The 8607-nt window shown below is 31.3% G+C and overlaps 1 pseudogene; it reads right to left on the reverse strand.

Annotated features, from left to right (window-relative positions):
- Positions 1-8111: 8111 nt before the first annotated feature.
- LOC150028981 (small nucleolar RNA R71) lies at positions 8112-8218 on the reverse strand (annotated as a pseudogene).
- Positions 8219-8607: the final 389 nt, after the last annotated feature.

Here is an 8607-nt window from a genome sequence, read left to right on the forward strand (position 1 = left end):
TACTTTTTTGTTGTGCTATCTGTTGACATTTTAGATTATATCTATCTTCGTCTACCATGGATTATATCTAAGTATTATGTATGGTAAGTGGGTGTTTACATTTGATATAATCCTTGTTTAACCTCAATCTTTGTCGTGATCTAAATAACCTGTTCAAACAAGTTGGGTTGCACATTCTGACGTACCAATAACCTGTTTAACCCCAGTCCAATTTCTTCCTCCACCTCCATATTTTCTTCCTGTAGCATCTCCATAAACTTTCAGTTCCAAAATTACTCTAGAGTTCGGAAGACATTTTTCCAACACAGAAAATACATTATGAATTCGAAAATTTGAAATACTTGTATTTTGAATTCTAGAGTTTGGAATTTTAAAATCATGAATTCTAAAATTTAAAATACTTTATTTCGAATTCTAGAGTTTGGAATTTTAAAAAAGAGAAAGAGGAGACTCAATGAAAAAGATGAAAAAAGGGCATAGTTGTTATTTAGCAGGAAGAAAAGCATGGAGTTGCATGAAGAAATTGCCTAACCCCAGTTGGCTGCAACCTGACGAAGGATTGGATACGTTAATCTGTCAAGTTGGGCCTCTTTATCCTTTTATTATGTTTTTCTTAAACTATATACAAATACTTTTATTTTTGGGGTGTTTCTTCCTGCAGTCAAAATTCATCCTGCACCCCATTATATAGGTAAAATTATCAAAATCTTCCATCTAATTTAGTTTCATTCTCGAAAGTTTATATTTTAGGAAAGTTATCTGGAAAATAAATTCTAAAATGTAGTATACACGTTCTGGAAATCATTTTTAGAAAAAGCTTTTTGAAAATTTTGGAAAACATTTAATACACTTGTAAATTTTGGAAAGGAATGTCCGAAAAGGCTAATCCGAAAGTTTTTTGAAAAAGGGAAAAGTTATTTAAAAATGGTAAAATGCCTTTTGATATTGATGGATGCAGAAAGAAATTTAATTCAGAAGAAAGAAATTTAATCCGGAAGTTATTTAAAAAAGGGGAAAGTTATTTAAAAAAGGTAAAATGCTTTTCAGATATTGATGGGATGCTTATTTTTGTTATGAATATCTCAGTTTTTTTCCTTGATTTACTGATTTTATATAGATTTTCTTTTATTACATTTGATTAAAATTTTGAAACATTAAGAAAAGTAAAATAATTAAATATTTTTATTTTTCTAAACAAAAAGGTTGACAGGCCTGGCCAATCTCATTGGCAACTCATCATGGTTGGATTGACTCAATTCGTTTTTGAGTGGATGAATATGGTCTACCATTTGGTTCTCTTGCTGGTAGAAATTCAAGTCCTAGACTGACTGTAATAAAGGGTGGATAAACTTACTTTTAAATGTGTTTTTATTTATGAAAATACTTTGTCCCCTTATAATTATAAAAATTGTTTACTTTTAATCTATGGATAAAAGGTTAAAAAAATATTTTTGTTAACTATAATGATTAAAAATACATAAAATTTGAATGCTAATGGTGCAAATGTGGATAAGTATTAAACATTCAGTGATGTTCTAATGTGCAAAATTACGTTATGTGTATTGTAGCAACTGGTTGTGTAATGCAAAAAATAAAATAAAAAATGATTTGACAATTTCTTTTGCACCTGCAAACGGGAATCCAAAGCATCAGTTGATAGAAATCTACTAGCATGTAATGATTATGCATAATCTGGTCTGAATAAAGTTGTAGACTTTCATCATAATTCATCGCAAGTCGTGAGATATCCTTCATTTCTTTGACAATAATAATGTGAGGCATCACAAAAGACTTACCTTTGAGCTTGTGGTCTAAGCAAACCAAATCATGCACTTAGCTGAAACAAGTGATCGATTGCAAGAACACCCACATGAGTTATTCTCAATGTTCAAAGTATTAGTTCTCCTCAAAACAAAATGCAATTGAAAAAAATCCAAAAGAAACTCCTTTTTCATTCATGGTTTTCTATCCTTTACTTATTTTGCTTAAAAAATGACCAACCATTTTAGCGCACCAGTATATCACCAAACAGCTCGAAGGCATAATTTATAAATACTCGACAGAACAAATGTTAACACAGTGGAAGAGATTAAAAAACACAAATTAAGTGAGACAAAGAGATTAAGAGATTAAGTGTGAAGCCTACAATATAAGGCACAAGCCTGTGATTAAGGTAATATTTAATTAAGATGAGTGTTAGGTTCTAAGTACATACATTTAAGGACAAAATTAAACCATGGTTTATGCATCTTCATGTACCATACCACACCTACCTTCAGCAGTTAGTGGCTTAGTTGTACAGAAGAAAGGATAAAAAACAAGTGGGCATGCCACAATAGTAGGACCTACTAATTTAGAATACCACAGACCATCTTCATTTGTCTTTGTATCAAAGGGACTCAGGCTCCATACGTTATCATAGCCTTTGAAGAAGTAAAAGGACCACTCACTCACATGGCTAATACAAAGGATAGTATAACGAAGAAGAGAAGAAGATCGTTGACGAAGAAGAGGAATAGATGGAAACAAAAGTTTTCACAGGCAATAACAAAACGTGACGAGTGATGAACGTCATGATAGTTGCATATGAAACTGGTAATGTTGGTGAGAAAGTTGGAAGGTAGTGCCTCACAAGTACCACCTTAAAATATGTAGTTTGTATAGTTGATTCGTGACAAAAGGATACCGACATTAGGATGAGATAAATCAAATAGGCCTAACCATATATACGTGTTCTAGATTGTTTAGGGTAGAGGTCAGAGCTCGGTTAGGGTTAGGGTTGCTAACTACTGATAAAACTTTACCAAATGGGGGCATGGCATTTGAAACCTTTCTAACAAGTTTTAAATGTGTGCTTGTTTCTCTCTTATCATTGCCTTATTTCTATACAAGTCATTTTTATAATTGTTAATTACTACTAAACTGCTGCTTTGCCTTTGCTTCTATATGTATCAAAAGGTATAGTCTCATTTTTTCTAATATTCTTTTAGTTTACATAGGAATTTGTGATATTTTACTTGGTAAATGTAACTGCTTCAATATATATATATATATAATTTTTTTTTTACATAGAAAACTATATATACACTTTTTGTTTTTTATAGTTTCATAGAAAACATAGAAAACCATATTACTTTTGATTCTTAAAGTTTATGGATATGAAGTGAAAAATTATTTACCCTAACTCTTATTGAGTAGATTAGATACTTTTTTCTGTGGATAGTATTCTCCCAACCTTTTGTTAATGGTTCCATTTATAGAAAGAGTTATAAACAAAAACAAGTTGAAAAACAAATACAAAATGAAAAAGATTACAAATCACACAAGGGAGTGTAATAATATTAAATGTCTAATGTGTCTTTAAAGAAAATATAATTTACTTTTTTAAGACAATAATTTTGGAGTTTTTTTTTTACTTATATATTGTTATTTTACTTTTTTTTAATGTAGTAATTCTAACCCCCTTTGAATTCCTAATGTTTTAATGTCACTTATTTTTTTAACTAGCATTTGGAATTACAAGAATTAGCGACATAATACCATATATATAATATTGTCTCACAAATATTTATCGTGATTGTGGATAATACAAGAGGGGTACTACAAGGTAAGAGTTGCAAATGGATGTGACATGACAATAGCAATTTTAGATTGTTAGAAATTTATTGTTTAGCCAATGTTGGCCTAGAATTTGAAATGAGTGTAGTCGGAGCTTATGGTAACAGTCACACTTTCAAAGACTAAAATAAAAATTGTTTTATTTTTACTGTCTTGTACGAAGAGACGATTAAAGCAATATATATTTTTTAAAAAATAATATATGAAAATTTTGTTATTAATAATCCCAATATATGTATTGAAAATGTTAATTAATTTTCTTATGTTCAAAATAATGACTCTCACTAAGTTAAATTAAGTGTTTTTTATGATTTAAATTGTGTCATATTTATAAAGGTATCATTCAAAATGTTTATTTTAGATAATTTTAATTACTGAACAAATGATTCAAGAGGCAAAAAGGTTCAATATTGAAAAAAATAGTTTCAGGATATAAGAATTTAATTGCTCAAGCTTTCAAAATATTAGAATCATTATTCATATTAATCTTGTTAGGCTTACGTAACTCCTTTCGACTCACACTCATCGCTTAAAGGGTGACCAATGACCGATAAACATATCACCTAAATGGCAACATGCCTTCACCTGACGCTTAGACATTAAATTTCTCAACATCATGAAGTGTCTCTTTCACCATGTACTTGGTCAATTATGCCTGATCCCTTAAGTCTGGGATGGTACACAATCCCTAAACGTCGAGTCGAGTGGACGAAGAGGCTTATATAGCGACAAACATACAAGTTTTTGGAACAAAAAACTTTGACTTACATGGTTACTCAACAATATCATTCAATCGTTACATCTCTGCATGCACCGTTCCACGTGGATGCAAACAATTGCTTTCACACTTTATACATTGTATGACTCCTTGCTTTCCCTTTAAACGCTCATACTTTGAAAAAGAAATCCTTGTGGGCTCTCTCATTTTGGCACCCCTACATTCTTAAAAAAGCTCCATATTTCTTCAAACAAAATCCTTTACCGTATTCTCATTGATAGGTTCGTTCAAGTGATATTCCTTGACCGGTTTTGAAGTGATATTTCTACCGATTTAGTACTCTTAGGGTTGGGAGTGGTTGTGCGATTTCCCCTTTCTTTCAAGTGTTTTTCTGGGTTTTTGTTTTAATCATTCATCATGGCTTGTGACGCTACACACCCATGGGTCAAAATGGAGTTAATGAGAGAAACCTCTGATTATACTTTTGTAAAAAAACTCAAAGCTTTTGAAAACCTACAAGCCCTTAGCAAAACCAAGGAGAAAAATGTTAAGATCAAAGACTATGAATCGAACAAGCCCGTATGCAAGAACGAGGGTGATGTCGTCGAGGGTCCCTTCTGTTTCTTCTATGACACTATATTTATCAAGTTAGTTTTAAGGTTATACTTAGATTTTTTTCAAAAAAGAAATCCTGACTGTGATGAATGTTTAGCTTTCCCAACTTCGTCCAAACAACTGGGTCTTCATCCAAACTTTAAGTATCTTATACACTCACTTGGATCTTATACTGACTTCAAATATATTTTTAGTTAAAATGATCTTCTCATCATTTGTAGGCGTCATTAAATAGTGTGAGTGGGAAATGTTTCCTTTCATTTTCTAAATCTTCCTACAAACATTTGAAAGGTCGTTTCATCAAGATCCAACCTGATGAATCTGTTGAGTTATTTTAGGAAACTTCTTATGTTTATTTTACTTATTTTAATTATGTTTAATTTGTTATTTATTGGAAATTAAATTTTATATATTTTATCTTTATTTCACATTATAAATCCCATCATTTGAGGGATATTATTTTATTAAGATTAAAGGTAGTAGGATTCCGAGATTATTTGCCTATTTATGTATATATTCAATGTATGTAATGAGAAATCATGAGTGAGGATCATTCTCTTTTACTTTTGAGATGATATCAGAGCTTAAAATCCAATGATTGATAAAATGGTGTATTTGAGACATTAAATCCAACAAAAAACAATTGAGTTATGGAAGAATCTTACTCTTTCTAAATCCTCATGGTTGAGTTATGGAATAAATCCTCCCTTTCCAACCATCACAAAAAACAATTGATACACATATATTAGGACAAAATTAGCAATGAATGTTCTAATTGTGTATAATGATGAACGTTGAAACAAACACAAGACCAGAGGTTGAGTGAACAACAATGAAGACCACAATTAGGTTTATATAACAATTAAGGCTACTCAATTTTACATGGTCAGAGGCTCCCAAGGATCAGGAGCTCTAATACCATCTCAAGAAATAAACTCTAAGCATAACTCAACCATACAACTTCTTAGAAATTAAGGTTTCTCACTCCAAGAAAATTTATATCCCTACCAAAGTGTGTTATTGGTTTGCTGCAAGAAACATATAAAAGGGCCTACAAACTAGCAGACACACTTGTTGATCCAAATACAAAGTTGGGAAATGAAGAAGATGATGTGGCTGTTTATAAATAAATGTATCAAAGGCTTGCAGAAAAACTTATTTATTTATTGATAAGTGTCATATTTCAGTAACATTTCATATTAAAATACAAACACTTATGAATATTAATTGATAAAATAACTAGAGTATAACCTCTAATTTATGAATTTAAATATTTTTATATATTTTGTGATTATAATTTGAAAAAGAACGATTTATTCTAAAATTTGTATTAATTTCAGAATTCTAGGGATGAAAGGGAAAAATGAGAGTAGACAAAGATAAAAAGGGAAAGCTAAAACTCTCCAACACTCGCCCAAGCCAAAAGTTCCCAGAGGATCTCGCCCAAGCGAGTCCAATCTCGCCCAGACGAGATCACTCTAGAGATGTTGGACCTGTTTTCGTCCAACTTGCCCAAGCGAGTCAAATCACGCCCAGGCGAGAAGTTACTTAGCTAAAGGCCAACTAGGTTAAATATGACGTGTGAGGCAATTCTAACAATCAATTGGGAGAATATGAGGTGATAAAACCTTAGAGGAGGCAATCGTGAAGGAGAAACATCTTGAATCTTCTTTACTTGCTTTCCACGCTTGTAATGGCCAACATGAGTGACTAATTCTACCCTTTGGGATTGAGAGTAATCTCTTCAAACTCTTATGGATTGAGGTGATATTTAATTATAATATTCTATTCTTGATTGATGATTGGTATTGTCATTTTATTTGTAATGCTTGTTTACCATGATCAAGATCCTTAGATTTGACTGGAAAATACTTTTAAGTTTCTGACCCAAATGATAATGTTTAACATATTTGAATGCTAGGAATATATTTGAAATGTTAATTGCTATCAACATCAAATCATAATGATAAGGAATTTTTATAAATATGTGAGGAATCAATATTTATGAGACTCTCTTAATAATTTTATATACGAGGAATTAGTATAAATGTCTTTTATTTGGACATCAATATCAATCAAAGGATAGAATATTGCTATGCTATTTAAAATACAAAAGAGTAAGAAAGATGAACCTCAATCCTAATTTTCCCAATTGAACTAACAAACTCTTTAACTTGCTTTACTTATAATTCTTGCAATCATTATAACAAACTCCCAACAAACTTTATTATTTTGTTTTAGTGAATCTTATACTTGATAATTCAACTGTTCCTTGTAGGTTCGATATCCGTCCTTAGGAACAAATTATTACTTCTGATGTAGTACACTTGCCTTAAATTGTCATAAGCTTTTGGGGAACAATTTAATTTTTTAGTACAATTTCCTAAATACTGTGTATATTTTAACTGTATTCTTATAAAAGTTTTCATGTTAGGCATAACTGTTTTTATTTATTTTTTTGTTTATTGTTCTTTTTGTTTTATTTTATTTTAGTTGCAGATTTGTTTTATTTTATTTTTGGATTTATTTATTTTATTTTTAATTTTAAATTGTAAAAGTTTATTTTTTACTGCTAGTGAACCTTGTGCTAACCCTTGATTTAGTTGTCTTATATGATATTAAGAGGTAAAATTTCCAAAGACCAACTATTATTTGAATAAGAGATTGAAAGGGTAGCTAAAAGAAACACGAAGAAAAAGACAAAAGAAAGACAAGGAGGCACTAAAGAAGAATCCTTAACCACTTCTTCTTTTCCCATTAATATTTTTTCAAAAGGAAAGTACCATGACAGAAGAGCAAGCACCATCTCCTAGGAGAACCCTTGGAGATTATGCCATGTAGCAGAGGTCAAAACACTTTTCTAGTATTGCAATACCTCCTACCACCAGGGCCTTGGAGATGAAACCCGCTTTCCTTAGTGTTATTAGTACCCATCAATTTACAACAATGGATCATGAGGATATACACATTTGTGTACATTTTATGAATTGGTGAGAACAATGGGCTTTCAATTAGGTGATATTGAATGTTTATATGTGTTTGTTTCCTTTTCCATTGGCAGGGAAGGAAAAAGAATGACTCAAATCACATCCAAATCAGAGCCTCACTAGCTGGAAGGATGTAGAGGACAAATTTATGCAGAGATTTTTTCCAATAGCTCAAAGGAAAGTTTGTTATTTCTATGTTCAGACAAGAAGGAGATGAAGCCTTTTGTGAGACATGGGAGAAATTTAAAATGATGATGATAAAATACCCAAATCATGGGTTTGAAGGCATTGCTCAACTGAGCATTTTTCATAATGATCTCAGATCTGATACTAAGATTCTCCTAAATGCTGAAACTAGCGGCACAATGATGGTTGTTGATGTGGAACAAGCGACAAAGATTATTGATTTATTGACATCAAATGATTATCAAGCCTAACATGATAGACATGTTATTCAGAAGAAAGGGTTATTAGAGTTGAATACTTCAAATGCACTCTTGGCTCAGAATAAAATTCTGACACAACAAATTGAAACATTAACTGCACAAATGGCTAAATTGCCCCAACAATTACAAGTTGTGCAACCTTCTCATAGCCATAGTCAACCAACAAGATGTGATTTTTGTGGAGGTGATCGTCCCAATGGTCATTGTTCTTATCATCTGAAGC

Source organism: Phaseolus vulgaris, chromosome 2, assembly GCF_051622355.1.
Source record: "Phaseolus vulgaris cultivar YP4 chromosome 2, ASM5162235v1, whole genome shotgun sequence".
Lineage (NCBI taxonomy): Eukaryota > Viridiplantae > Streptophyta > Magnoliopsida > Fabales > Fabaceae > Phaseolus > Phaseolus vulgaris.